The sequence below is a fragment of the Chionomys nivalis genome, chromosome 15, assembly GCF_950005125.1.
Source record: "Chionomys nivalis chromosome 15, mChiNiv1.1, whole genome shotgun sequence".
In the NCBI taxonomy this organism is placed as follows: Eukaryota; Metazoa; Chordata; class Mammalia; order Rodentia; family Cricetidae; genus Chionomys; species Chionomys nivalis.
In genome coordinates this window covers 51619246-51634332 of record NC_080100.1, presented here as the reverse complement: position 1 = coordinate 51634332, position 15087 = coordinate 51619246, and the positions used below count along the sequence as shown (strand labels likewise).

At 48.0% G+C, this 15087-nt stretch overlaps 1 protein-coding gene across 1 annotated transcript in view; it reads left to right on the top strand.

The window, feature by feature from the left end:
* The window catches only part of Arsb (arylsulfatase B), a 172478-nt gene that overhangs the window by 144891 nt on the left and 12500 nt on the right, over positions 1-15087 (top strand). The gene's annotated exons all lie outside the window — the stretch shown is intronic.

Here is a 15087-nt window from a genome sequence, read left to right as displayed (position 1 = left end):
TGGGCTTATGGCTAGGACACCCGCGATCACAGCAGGACCCTGGGGTGAGAGGGCAAGTGTGACCAGGTGTCCCATACCACACAGATGCAGCTCCCTTCTGGTGTCAGCCTCAGCCTAAGGGGCAGTTTTCCAAGCTCCTGAGGAAAGGTGGGAACATCACATTCTAATGCCCCCTCCAGCCATTTTGTATGATCTTAGCTCATCCCAGGAGGAGCATTTGTTCCCAGGGCCTAGAGGCCTGTTCTTTCCTCTTGGTGTTTCCCACAGCCCCGTCCTGGGCTCATGGCTTCTCTCTTGCAAGCCTTCTGTTATGCCAGTTCATACCAACCAAGATGGAAGCCTTAAGCATTCATTAACATTTTAGCTCTGATTAATTGAAGAAATAAAGGCAGGGCCTGGGGGATGATTGACATTTATTGGTGACTTCCCCACTTTCTACGGGTCCAGCAAAAAATTATCCTCTATCTCTTCAGCCCCAGCCAAAGGAACCAGCAGTCACCCCAGTTCCTTGCAAAGTAGTGTGGAGACCTTTGTAAGGCTGGAGAACCCATTGGTCTGAGGGCTCAGACTGAAATTGGCCCCTTGAGGCCTTCAAAAGTATTTGGCTCTGGAAGTGCCTTTGGCTCCGGAAGTCAGGGAAATGCTTTGATGGCAGTGCTTCTCTGTTCAAAGGGATAAATGCAACGCAAATCGAAGCTGAGTCCACGCAGTACAGGATGCCCCTGCCAGCAGGCTAGGTTCTACCTGATTCTTGCCACTGGACAGAATCAATCCTACCAGCTGCTTCTGGAGGCCTGAGGAGATGGCTCAGTCTGTGTTTGCCATACAAGCGTAAAGACCCAGATTCAGATCTCCAACACTCACGTAAATCTGGCATTGCAGCCTGTGTCTGTGGTCCCCGCACTGGAAAAGGAGAAACGGGCAAGTCCCTGGAGTTCACTGGCCAGCCATCTTTAGCTAAAGAGGTGAACCACAAGTTCAGTGAGAGACTGGATTGAAACAAACAAGCAAAAAAAAAAAAAAAAAAAAAAAGTGGAGAGCCACCAAATTAAAGAAAAAAAAAACAATATTGACCTCAACCCTCTGTATATAGACCCACAAATACATGCCCACGCAAACATGTATATCTCACACACACAAACATATATATCACATGTATGAGCACACATGCACACACACTGATTGACAACAGTCAGACATCTATAAACACCAACCGAATATGTGAGCAATATTAGAGAAATGTCCTTAACATTCTAGGAAGGACATTCTTCTTGGCATATTAACTCAAGTTTAATGTGTTAGTCTTACTGGAATTATAAAGTGTTTGTTTTAAAACCCTTGTCTGTTAAGAGACATACTGAACCCGTTGCGGATGAACTGATACTGACATGAGAAGATAGAAAGAAATGGTTGTAGGATGGTGTTTTTTGGAGTTGGAGCTTGGATCTGGTGGCGTTTATTATTATAATGGTTTCTCTGGTATTTTTCCTAACAAAGTGGCTGTTTCAGTAGGTGGAAGGTTGTTTTGTCTTAGACCCTCCTCCTTTAGCCTCTCTCTTCCTGTGTCTCTGCCTTGCTCGAGGTCACATCAGGATCCCTAGTTAGGAGAGCCCAGTCCTGGCTCCCATTTAAAACTCTCTGCTTATGTTTAGTTAAATAGGTTTCAAAGTCTTTGAAAATTCAGTTCCTTCCTCCCTATGGACCCTGCTCTGAACTGTTGGCTGAAGTACCCTTTGGGCTCATTGCTTGCCTTTCTCTGGTGAGGAGTCTCTGCCCACTAACTGCAGATGATGGGAGAAACAGAAGTGTGCCTTGTGCGCTGTGCCGGTGTCCCAAGGGACCTGGCAAGGGAGCATTTGAAAAGAAAGACCCTTCACTAGAACCGAAGCTGTTTAGAAGCTCCTCTGTGAAGATGAACTTTCTGATAGAACCTGGAGACCCCTGGCCAGCTGGGAACATAAAGCGAAGAAGCAGGCTCAGTGCTGAATTATTTAACCTCCCAAATGTTTCTGTTGTGTCTCTATCTAGACCAGACAGACTGTCTAGTCTGTTCACATAGCATTTTCCAGAGTGGGTTTCCCCCAGCTCTCTTACTTACAAACCGTGTCCTCTGCCACACACCCTGACATGACGTGGAACGCTCTACGCTTGCCCTGTTGTCTTCAGCCACTCTCAGCTTCGTGGCCCTGCACACTGTAGGTGTGGTTGCTAAAGAGCCAAGAGACTAGAGCGGAAGAGGAAGCATGGCGGCAGTGTCCCAGCTGGAGAAGACAAAGTGGGGTGGTAGTGTCTGCAGGGGTAGCTACCTCTTTCAGTTAGCCATCCTGGCTAACTCCTGTACACCCAGCTCTAACTACCGAGTTATACACACCACCTTCCAGGTGTCACCAGGGCTGTTGGTGATGATGAGTACAGAGATCAGTCAGGCTACGGAGAGACAGACGACTGAGCGTTCTCAAGCAAATCCAGCAGGCTGGGTCAGATGCCCTGTGGCAGGCGGGTGATGAAAGAACAGGCTAGGAGCAATGGCTGACTGGGAACTTATTAGGCTTTAGTGTGGCATGGCTTGGAAGAGAGGCCGAAAGTATCACTGCTCTAACCGGTCCAGCAAAGAAGACCCAATCAGAACACTGCATTCTGTCCTGGGGAAACTTCTAAAGATGTCATGTCTGTCAACTCTAGCTGTCGATGTGAGCATGAAATTCATTCTCAGTCAGCACTGGCTGTCGGTGTGAACGTGAAGTTCAATGTCTCAGTCAGCACTGGCTGTCGGTGTGAACGTGAAGTTCAGTGTCTCAGTTAGCACTGGCTGTCAGTGAGAACGTGAAGCTCAGTGTCTCAGTCAGCACTGGCTGTCGGTGTGAACGTGAAGTTCAGTGTCTCGGTCAGCACTGGCTGTTGGTGTGAACATAAGGGTCAGTGTCTCAGTCAGCACTGGCTGTCAGTATGAACATGGGGTTTAGTGTCTCAGTCAGCACTGGCTGTCATTGTGAACGTGAGGTTCAGCGCGGTGGCTCATACCATAGTCCCAGCACTTGGGAAGCCAAAACAGAAGGGTGACTATAAGATTGAGGCCAGCCTGAGCTACCCACTGAGTCTGCAGTCAGCCCTTCTGCAATAGAGAATAACCCTGTATAAAAACACAAAACAACTACAACAAAAACCCACAAAATCAAGCCACAGCAGATGTAAGGCTATTATGTCCCTCAGAGGACCCTGGTCACTGACTCTTTTATCATTCCTCTAGTTTTATTTCTGTCTGCGTAATACTACTGAACAACACTAGGTAAGAGGGCAGAGGGCAGAAAACCCAGAGGAGATAGTTTTGAAAATGATGGTAAAACTTAATCATCTTTTCCTCTCTATTTTGTGTCAGCCACTTGCTTCCTTGCCCCTTGACCACCATTAGCCCATTCATTGCTTGCAGCAACCCATTAAAGCAGGCGTCAGTATTCCCATTTTTCAGATGAGGAAAGTGAGTCCCAGGCAAGTTCAGTTGTTTATACTCCCAGGCCACTCAGAAAGTAGCAGGGTGGGGGCTATGTAAGTCCAGGCTCACAGGCCATCACAGCACTGCTGTCTTGGGGCTGGAGAGAAGATGACTTATTATGTAAGATCACTTGTTGCTTTCTGCAGAGGATCCAAGTTCAATTCTCAGCACCCAAATGGTGGGTCTTTCCAGGCCTCTTCTGACCTCAGCCCGTAGTAGGCATGCACATGGTGCCCATTCATACATGCATCCAAAGCACTCATACACATAAAATTGAAAAAAAAATCTAATAAAAACAAACTTTTTCTCACGAGGCAGAGATGGGGGAAAGGGAAGAACTAGAAACAAGAGGAACCGATACTAGCGGAGAGGCACTCTTCCTAATATTTCCTTCTCTTCATGTGCTTATCCAACCTTTATCGCATTCCTGCTGTCAAATCTCAGTGCAGGTCCTGGAGATGTAACGGGAGCTGCCCGTGGGCCTCACTGGCCTGCCGATTCCCGCCACCGATAAGTGGTAAGTGGGAAAGTGAATCAGTATCAGATTGACCTGATGTGATTATAGGATTAGGCTTGCTGCTTGTTATGCCATTCAGCAATTATTTGCAAAAGGCCCTGGTGTTTTCAACAGCCTCCTGGAGACGTGCTTTTTAAAGTTATACCATTGCCGTGGGGCTCTGCCCAGCACGTAATGTATGTATCCCTCCTCTATCCATCCATCCTTCCTTCCTTCCTTCCTTCCTTCCTGGCATCTTTCACTATGTCAAACTGACTTCAGCTAGCAGTACTTCATTAAATCCAAAAGAAAAAAAAAAAGAGTTTTAATTTTGAGGGGGAAAAAAGTCCAGCTCTGAGAGCAATTAACATTAGTTTTATTTAAAATAAAGTGGGGGCTATTTCTGCTGCTCGCTGCACCTCCTCCTCACACGGAACCGGGCACGTGATTCTGTCTCAGGCAGGCATTGACACCGAGGACACCAGCTTGCACCCACCCTCACAGGAGCTTGCAATGCATATTCTTCTGATGAAACCTGGGAGGAACTTCCTGCTTCTAAGAAGCACTGGATGAGTTCTCACAGAGCCCTCCAAGTCAGAGCTAATTAGCAAAGATTTCCAAGGTGCTCTGTAGGCTGAACACTAAGCAAGGAGCCCAAGACAGCTGCTCTCCTCAGCTGGCCCTGAGTGTAGATAGCCTGACCCATCAGCGGACCTCAGGAGGACATGGGACCCCCAGCAATGTCTCCGCATTCCCTCCGAGGGTAAAGCTACAAGGACTGCTGTTATAGCAGGGATAATTGTGGTGAGCTGGGAGGACAGAAGACTCAAAAAGGCCAGTCCTCACCAGTCATCAGCCACCAAAGTAAGAACCGCCCATTTTTGTCTCCTCTCCAGGATCTACTCTTTGAAAGCCTTTGGGTAATTACAGGCTCCATTGCTGCCTTTGCCTGTCAGTGTTAGCGGATTAATCATCTGCCATGTCAAGAGATTTCCCCTGATCCTTCCAGGGGCTGAGGCTGCTTGCGAGTGGGTCAGGAGGTTGGGCTAGTGAAAGTGAGCCGTTCCCAGCCCCCTGTTTGCTTTAGCTATTCTTATTTTCTCTAGAGAACCGTGTGTGTTTGCCCTGACAAACCTCAATGACGGGGTGGGTGGGGAGGAAAGGAAGGAGGAATTGAGCATGGGCACTCTGTTTGGTTCCATCTGCAGCGAGCAATGTTGGTCCTCAGAGCCGTTCTCACCCTGGTGTTCCTGGTTTACTTTGCAAGAGCCTGCCTGAGCTCTGTGAAGCAGTAACCTGAGTGCCATCAGTTCCTGTCCCTGCACAGGGCGGAGTGTGTGGGATGAACAAAGCCGTGGGTTCCATGGGAGAAAGATTTCCAGTCTATACACTGCTCAAATCGTTTGAACCTCTGGATAAATTCTGAAGGCAGTCACAGGCTGACAACCAGCAAGTCTTAGTGACCCTCCAGTCTCTGCTTCCCATGATGTTTGTTAAGAAAGACACTTTGAACTGGGGGTGGGTTGCACACACCTTTAATTCCAGCACTCGGGAGGCAGAGGCAGGTGGATCTCTGTGAGTTTGAGGCCAGCCTGGTCTACAAGAGCTAGTTCCAGGACAGGCTCCAAAGCTACACAGAAACCCTGTCTTAAGAAGAAAAAGACTCTTCAAGGAAGGAAAGGGACAGTGACAATTCAACAACTCAAAGAGCCCTGCTCTACAAAGACTTTGAGCATCTGTCTGGCCTTTTGTTACCTTAGCGTGGGCTTTGGGGACACGTTTACATATCACAGCCTGTCTCCATATGCTTTGTTACGTGTCGTTCTTCATACAACTTCATGCATTGTGCGTCTTCATCAGCATTGTAAATCTCCACCCACAGGAGTGTGTTTTAGTATCACAAAGATCCACAGTCACACTTGGATCCTGGCGTTGTCTCTGGGCCTGCAACGGTGGCTGATTTTAGTTGGCTCGGTGGGTGGGGAGGAAATTGTTTTCAGCCCTCCTCTTTTCCAGCTTGTTTTTTGTCCTGTGTGAATATTCTAAAACTTTGTCTAAGGACTTCTGGAACTCTCTCTCTCCTCCTCCTCCTTCTCAGTGCTATGTGCAGGGTGTACAGTACATGACTGAGCAAGAGAGTCGTGAACCTAGCTGCACTCCGGTCTTCTAAGGAAAGACACATACATGTGGTTAAAGTATAATGCTTGTCATAAAAGATTAACAGGGCTAGGTTAACTTGGGAGGCCAAAAATGCCCCTGTGCCAATGTGATTTGATGAGAGGCTCGGAGAGGGTGTTATCTAGGCAGAGGGTTGCATAGTAAGGTCCCTGGGTGGAGGGCAGATGCAAAGACAGCAGCAGTGGAGAGAGCCCAAGTGGGGCCAGCAGAGCTCCGAGCATCCAAAGTTACCCCAAGCTCTGAAAGAAACCTGTACAATGTGTCAGAACACGGTCATGTGAGACGTCACAGTTCCACACCAGCTAGAGTGGTAAACACAATTGTAGAATTCCAAGCAAAGGCTGTAATACGAGAGGAGACCTCAGACAAGTGGACGGGTTAAGATGTTGCTGCTGATTGAACAGGCCCAGAGTATGTAGGCCAAGACAGGACGGACACTTGTTTCATATTTCTAGATAGTGTGAAATGGCCTCTTCAAAGCCCATTGGAGTTTTGAAGTTTTGTGTTTTAGAGACCACAGTCCCTTCTTGCATCTCTGTCAGTTCAATGAGCTGAGAAGGCCACACGTTTGTCTACATGGAAGGTACAGGAGTGTGTTCTGGTCCAGGCCTGGAGGGTGTTCGTACTCTCTATTAGCGTGCAAAGGAGAACAGAAGTGTTATCCGCATGATCCTTTGGAGGAGATGGAGTGGGTGACACGGGTCCTGTGGGTCGGGTTGCAGCTCTGGCTTTATTCATAGTACACCAGGTGAAGCTACATCCGGAGTACACCTGCTATTAGTGAGCCCACTTGGTAACCTTGTCCCAAGTTCCTAAGCTAAGATCATCATCCCTTAAGCATCTCCTAAGCAGCATCTCTGGTGGTGTTTCTTCTTGTTCCCACATCATGGCTTCACACCTTGAAGTTCTGCTCTGGGTCTGCCTGCCATCTGGATCATCCCCCTGTTAGATCAGGAAAGGCACGAGTCACCGGAATACAATCTCTGGCTTGGGTGGGGACATCGCATTCCAGCTGGGCTGTGTGGTGGGCATTGAATGAGAATGCCCTCCATAGCCTTGTATATTTGTATGCTTAGTCCCAAATTGATGAACTATCTGAAAGGATTAGGAGGTGTTTGAAGCCTCACTGCGGGGACGTGTGTTGCTAGGGGAGGACTTTAAGGTTTCAAAATCCCACACCAGACCCAGTGCCACTCCCTCTGCCAGCTGTCTACAGTTGTAAAGCTCCTAGCTCTGCCCCCAGCGCCATGCCACTGTACTTCCCCGCCACAGTGGTCATGGACTAACCATCTGAAACTGTGAACTCCCAATCAAAGGCTTTCTTTCTCCTCACAGCCACAGAGCAGTGACTAAGACAGGCTGGGTCATCCCATCCGTTTGGCTAAGGGCCACCCGCTGCAAAGGTGGACTCACCATGAGCCATGCTAAAGAGACCGGCAGGGTCTCTGTTCTTCAGCGAGGAAGTACAGTTTCACCCTCCTTCTTCTGTCTCCTAGGTGACACTTGGCACTCTTGTCCCCCCATTTGGGGCGGCTGACTCTACCTCCCTTCCCACCGTGTGTCTCACCTCCATACCAGCTCCCTTGGCTTTTCTCTTTCCCGCCATTCCCCTCCTCCAGGCACCTGCTGAGGTTCACAGCTTGCCTGCCCTGGGGTTTTTCTTTGAATCTCTAATACTGCTGTCCTTGTGCCTCATTTGAGTCCATTCTTCAGTTCTTTTGTCTGTGAGACTAGGAGCCTCTAGGAGGTCCTGGGTTTCCCCTGGGTCACTCCCACACCCAGGCTGGGGCCCTCTCAGCACTTGTCCAGCAAGGCTCTGAGCCTATACAGAATGTCATTTGTGTAGCTGTGATGCAGACCGTCCCTTCCAGGGCACTTAATCCTGGCTGCCATCTGTGACCACATTTTCACAGTATTAAATCATCTTTGCAGCTTAGTCAACAAATGGAACAGGGAGATGGATCTTGGTTACAGTTACTGCAGAAATTCCTCTCTCTCTCTAGTTGGGGGAATTGGCACTGACCCAATCCGTCTGCTTCCTTTTTCTTTTCTTCTGACACACCCGGGTTAGCCTCCTGCCTCAGCCCCCCTGAGTACTGAGATTAGTTATGTATCACACGCGTAGCAACCTCTTCTTCCCAGGCTGTTCTTATTTCTGTCCCCCACAGCCAGCCAGGGTGCCCAACCATCCTCCCTTCCATCCTTCCTTCCCATACACAATCGCCTCTACCCAGGATCACCTGTTTCTTCCCACTGTACAAATCCTCCTGGCCCCTCAGTGGGAGCCCTCACCTGAGTCTCACCTTCTCTGGGAATCCTTGCCTTCCCCACCAGCTAGAAATAAGCCTTCTGTCTCTGGTTTGGAGGGACTCATTATCCAAAGACCCAGTTAATGCAGACATTGTAAATCATACCTATCTTTAAAATCCCTTTCTCTAATTAATGAACAAGTAATAGTTGCACGTGTCCACTCCTTTGATATCTAAGCTTCTTGAGGATATCTTCCTTGTATCTAAAAATTATATGTAGCACACCTTCATACCAAGAATAAGGATGAAGGGTTGTCTGTCATTCCTGTAACATTGTATGCTGTCCTTGAACAATAGAGATGCTCACTATTTTTTAACTTGACATTTAACATAGAATCCCTTCTAAAATGCACAGCCATGGGAAGTTCAGGAAGGAATGCCTTTTCAACCCCAAAGGGAGACTCTGCGCATTTTGGGAGGGCAGCAGCATAGATCTAGGCACAGTTTTCTGCCTGCCTGCTGCTCTTGCCAATTTAGGAAGTGACTCTGAGGGTTTCTTGGAGTGTTCGGAGATAAATATTCTGTCCTTCCGATTCACAACCCTTTTCTTTTTCAAGCAAGAAGTTGCAAGATCTTCGTGCTTCCCACGAAATCTGGCTTTTGGATTTCTTTTGCTTTGTTTGGGGTTTTGTTCTTGTTGTTCTTGTTGTTTTGAGACAAGATCTTTCATGGAAGTTCAGACCAATCTGGAGCCCACAGCAGTTCTGTCTCAGTCTCCAAATATTGTTATTACAAGAATGAGTCGTCGTGCCCAGTTTAAAATTGGTTTGTGTTTCATTTTGTTTTGTTTTGTTTTTTGAGACAGAGTCTCAATATATATCTTTGTCTGTCTTGTAACTCACTATTTAGATCAAGCAGGCCTCGAACTCACAGAAAGATTCATGTTCCTCTGTGTCCTGAGTGCTGGGATTAAAGGTATGCACCACCGTGCCTGGTTTAAGATTTTTTTAATTGACATAATTAGGCTATTATAATTGGATACATATTTATAATGCATCATGGTCAAATGATGGCAATTAGCATTTCTGCATCCTTGAACATTATTCTTTCTCTGGGTTGGGCACCCCCAGACTTGTCTCTGGCTGTTAGAATTGTAGAGTGGATTGCTGAAGACCAATAGTTGGTCTCCATGGCGTCTTCCTTCATCTCTCTGTGTTTCATGCCCAAAAGCCACCAGCCCATGGTTTTTCACATGACACACTGCCCCAAAGCCAAGAGAGGGCATCAGACCAACAGCCTGTATTTCAGAGTTCACCATCCTGGGTTTTGTTCCTCGGAGCTTCTGCAGGATACCATCCTCTGGCAAAAAGAAGCCTCCAATGTGAATTGCCCTCCCCAATGCCTTTTTTTGTAAATCTGTTTGACTCTGTCAGGTGGAAAGTTCAGTTCTGTTTAGTTTTTCTCCCTCTCTTCATTGGTTTTCCAGGTGCAGGCTCCGAATGGGGAGTTTGCTGAGCAGATTCTCCCTGAATGCAAGTAGTTCCCACTGGTGTGAGGGGAAGGGAAAGGTGGTGGGGATGGTGAGTCCCTCTTACCCGCCTGGGTAAAGTGACTATTGCAGGGACGGAGGGAGGGAGAGAAGAGCAGGAGAGACATATAGACAGATGCACACACACACACACACACACACAGCCCTCTCTGAAGAGCAGCCATCCAGCACAGGCTCAGTCTCCCCTTTAGTGAATCTTCTCACAATATGCCTGAGGTACCTCAAGCCTGGCCTAGTCTAGAAACTAAAATTTGTGAATGCAGAAAGGTCTCAGCTCAGGCCATTGGGATAGGACCAAGTCTCTGGAAACCTTGGAAGAACTATCTGTTGTCCTTCCTTGCTAAGCTTCATGTTCAAAGCAGATCTGCACTTCAGGAACCTTCCAGGCAGGGGTTCCCTGAAAGCAAAGCTCTCCAAAGCAGATCTCAAGACTTGGTGGCAGTTCTTTAATATTTTGTTCTAAACTGGCTGTAGAGCAATGTAGCCACCTTTGCCTACTCTCTCAAACAGGCTTCCATATTCCTTGGAAAGAGATTATGTTCTGGATTCACATGAGACCCTAATAACTTCTCAGAATATAAAACTTCCTTCCCACTCGACCACTGCTAGGAACCAGAGGAGGCAAGGAAGAACTGCCTCGCTATTGGCTCTTGTACCGCTGGCAACAGCAGCTCACGGCCCTTGTTGCAGTGATTATAGGGTGTGGGTGACTCTGGAGCTGGGCAGTGGATGGCAGTATTGCGGGGGCTGTTCTTGGGAGGATGCCACCAGCTTCAGTTCCCTGCACCATAATTGTCACCGTTTGCAGCTAGAATGTGGGCTCCTGGGAGCGAGAGGGATGCCATCCCCAAGCAAGACAGAGAGGCCAGACCCGCCTGACAGCCATCACGGCTGAACCACAGGCAAGCCCTCCCCTCCTTTCCAAATTAATTATCGGCATCATTTCATCCTTGTCCAAAACATGTGCTCAGAGCCTAGACACGTTTTTCCTGCATGCTGGAAAATGAACTGAGCCACGCAGGAAGAGCTTGGTCTTCAGCGAGGCATTTGGATCCTCTGTGAGGATTTGTGGTTGGGATTTCACTAAATGCCGTGCTAGGGTTGGGGGTGGCTTTTCCTCTTTCATCCCGAGCCAGAAAACAGATGACCCTGCCTACTCCGCGCTCGTCACCTTAATCATAGGCTGAGGATGAATATTTTTGGTTAGTTTCCTTTTTTTTATACACACAATGCCTATTTATAGCCATTTGTCGTTGGACTCCACCAATTACTTGGAAAACGTGTATTTAGAGAGAGACAGGCTGAGAATGTGAATTGGAGGAGTAGCCATTGCCCCGCGTCAGATTGGCCCGTGTGCGGCAGGATCAGAGGAGAGGGCGTGGTTGGCACGAAGATGCTGGGCCGTGACCGTCCATCTGCTAGCATTTTAGCGAGATGGTGACAAGAGAAAATACATGCTCTCTTTTCTGTCTGCCTTATCTTTGTTCCTAAGCTTATTGCTCAGAAACAAACGAGTTCATGTTTCTAGGGCATTCTGTGCAAGACGCAATGCATACTCGGGCTAGGGAAGCGGATCAGATGCTTGCTCGGTCATCATCAGAGAAGCTTCCTCTGCAGCAGATGGGAACAAATGCCACACACAGCCAGATAGCGTGCAGAGAGTGAGAGACCTTGGAACACTCGGCGCTAAATGGGATATCTCCCTCAAATCCCTCCCTTCTCAGGGCTCAGGGAGCCCCAAGGAAGAGAAGAAGAGAAGAGTGTAAGACACGAAGAAAGCAAGGCCCTCTAAATGAACAGGATCGATGCATACAGACCGGGGCAGAAGGCACAGAATCTGCCCACGTCTGCACCAGATGGGGTCCTCGAGCTGAGAGGAGAAGTGGACACCGCCCCCCCCAATCCCTAACCCAGAAGCAAGCTCCAATTGATGATAACTCACAAATGAACATTTAATTTTCTTCATGGGAGTCTCATTGCGCAAACAAACTACTCTTGAAGGTGGGCTGCATGCCCAGCAGGAGATGACCAATAGAAAACAAATTCAGTGCCATCTTTGGAGGTTTCTTGTCTCAGAATGTCACGTCTTGGATTTCTCATTTTTTTTAAATCTTATTTTTAATTTTTTTTATTTATGTATATTTAAATTTTTCTTCTCTTTTACTCTACAGGTCCATTACATATATATTATGACTCCCAGTTTGGTGTTTTTGTAGGGTTCCTGAGTGTGTGAGCAAGTGGGTCTCTGCATCTGTGCCTTTTCCTTCTCTTTGTTTTGGCCTGTTCCGATGTGATAGCTCTGTTTTATCGCATCATGTCATACAGAGTCCCTTAGAAGCCTGCTTGATTCTAACGAGAGATAAAAAGGGGATGGACCTAGGAAGAAGGGAAGGTGGGGAGAAGGTGGGAGGAGTGGAGGGAGGACCACCCATCCAAGAGAGACATTCTTTCTGCTAGGATCCCAGCCTGCCTTTTCCGCTACCCACAGGGTCTTGCTATGTAGCTGAGGCTAGCCCTAAACTCTCTGTCCTCCTGCCTCAGCATCCCAGGGGCTGAGATTACAGGCATGTGCTATCCAGCATGCGTGATCTCCTCAAGCTTTCATTACTTGTCATGTGCATCTTCTCCAGAGCCGCACTCTGCCCCATGGCCCTCCCAGGGAGGTGACATGTCCTCTAGACTCTCCTAACACTCTGTGTGTTTCTTCATCCTGGCAGCAAATATTTATTGCCTATTTTACAATATGGGGTGTTTGAACAAAATCATCTTTTCATTATGATTAGACTCTGGCATTTTTTTTTATTCTGATGATTTGGTATCTAGCAGATACAGTGATCAAGATAGATATTTGTCTTATAGATAAATAAATGTCACCAAATAAATTATTCAAGATTTAGCGTAAACTCAACATAAGAAGGTCTCTGCCAATCTACTTTATGTACCAATGGCGATGACTTCCTTTATCAGAGTAGCGCTGGGCTGACAGGACCTCAGGGAGTGGTTGCTTTCTGTGTCTTGGCTGACATTGCTCAGCTGACTCTCCTGGCTAGTGTCAGACATTAACCAACTGTTGAAGTTTCCCGTAAATGGCTCCTTTCTGAGTACTCACTGTGCGCAGTTCAACGGTGATTAACGCTGAGCCCTGTCTAGGCTGAGTAAGTCGCAGCAAAGCTGTCTGTTCACAGGGACTTTTGAAATATCAAATACGGAGTGAGTGAGTAGGTGTCAGAGAAAATGACTTCGTCAACTGAAAATCACGGACTTAGATTCATTTCAAATACATCACGTGGAGTGTACATAGAGAAATAATGGGCTTTTCGATTTTCATAATAAATACCATCTGTAATATTCTTCCCCACCTTTTTCTGATTAGCTTCATGTCTGGCGTATTTTTCCCCGACACTCCTCTTTCAAGTTGTAAGGGTTTTGCCAAGGACAGACAGGCTTCTCAATAAGTCGTGTGGATGTTCGAGAAAAGCTGTGCTAATCGGGTTAGAGCCCAGGAAGGAGCAGACTGTCCCACGGCAGGCAGGCCGGCCGGCCTCCCTGCTAAGTGTTTTTACAGTTGAGCATGAACTGATGCTCTAAGTGTCGCTCTATCCTGTGTCCTCACCTGTCCTGGGGTGGGGCATTGACGAGGAAAGGCAGGGAAGTGAAAGGCAAGGCTGGTTTGCTAAACCTTCCCTGAGTGCACTTGGCTCCAGCCTTCTTCCCCACCTCTTCCTCCTTCCAGGCACTCTCCCCATCTCCCCAGCCCCGCTGCCTCTCCCTTCTGTTTGCTCCAAGCTTCTCTCCTCATCTCCCTCTTATTCTACTCCGCTAGTTTCCAGGGTGACACTGGACAGGTCATCTGCACCCACGTCCTGTGCATGTCAGGCTCTCATCCTCTACCGTCCGCTGTGTTGTATCGGTGTGGTAGAAATAATACCCTAGAGACTATTGGAACAATGGAGCCCCAGGAAGTGCAGTCTCCCTAGGAATCTTGTGCTGGGAGAAGGAAAGGGTGCCAGGAGAAGGGTAGCTTGTCTCCCTGAAAGAGGAGGCCACCTTCTAGAAGGAGACTAAAACCCAGATAACCATGGGGCAGTGGTGGGTGGACCACACCTTGGTTGGGACTGCTTAGCTGTGTATAGCCTGGGCCCTCTCTTTGAACTCTGATCTCACTTCAGAACCCTGCAGAAGGAATTGAGTTGCTCGATCCCCTTGTCCCTCTTCCCAACGTGGCCACATTGAATGAGTCTCCTTTTTCCGATTCCTGCTGTTGATTGGGTTCTTCTAATCGGCTCATCGAGGACAAGTGCCTAGGTCTGACTTGGCTCGCAGGTTGTGACTCCCAAGTTCCAAACAATGTGACTTCACTGGGCACATTTTCACCGGCCTTTTCATTTGCCTTCAGGCAAAGGCCAATGAGGACTCTTGAATCCGGTCTACTTTTTCCTGCAGGTTTATATATGAATTAGATGGCCCTGCTGAGGCGGTTCCTGGTGCAGTTGTAACAGACCAGGCTTGAGAGACTGATACTTGAGACAACAGCAAGGGAGTGGATTGTCCACAGCTGCACCCAAGGCTTCCAGCGAGCCTGAGCAGTGAGCTCCTCCCACTCTTGGGTTAGGTATTTCAACCAACCTCAAGAAAATTTCAAAGAAGACATTGAAATTTCAGCAGCGACTGTAAAAATGACAACCGGAGTGTACAGCTATGTCAGGGTCTGCCACAGCTCGGTGCACACGTCACATTCCTCCCTCACACCTCAGCCCACAAAAGAAGTCATAAAATGGAAATCTTAGCATCGCCTGCCCTTGCTGCGAGCCATCATTTCTCTGGAGAGGCTGTCTCCCCACACCTGCACTAATCAAGACTCCCCGCTTAGGGTTCCTAGACCTCCTGGCATCGCTCTCCATTTTTGCTTACCTAGTCTTCCTCCAGCTGGCTGTGCCCCGCTGCTAGTACAAGCCCAAGAAGTTATGTGTTAGGGCTGCAGAGAGTTCTGCCGTAGAGCAGTTAGCATGGGTAAGGCCCCAGGCACCGTCCCTAGTCTGTCTGTCTGTATCTCTCTCTCTCTCTCTCTCTCTCTCTCTCTCTCTCTCTCTCTCTCTCTCTCTCACACACACACACACACACACAT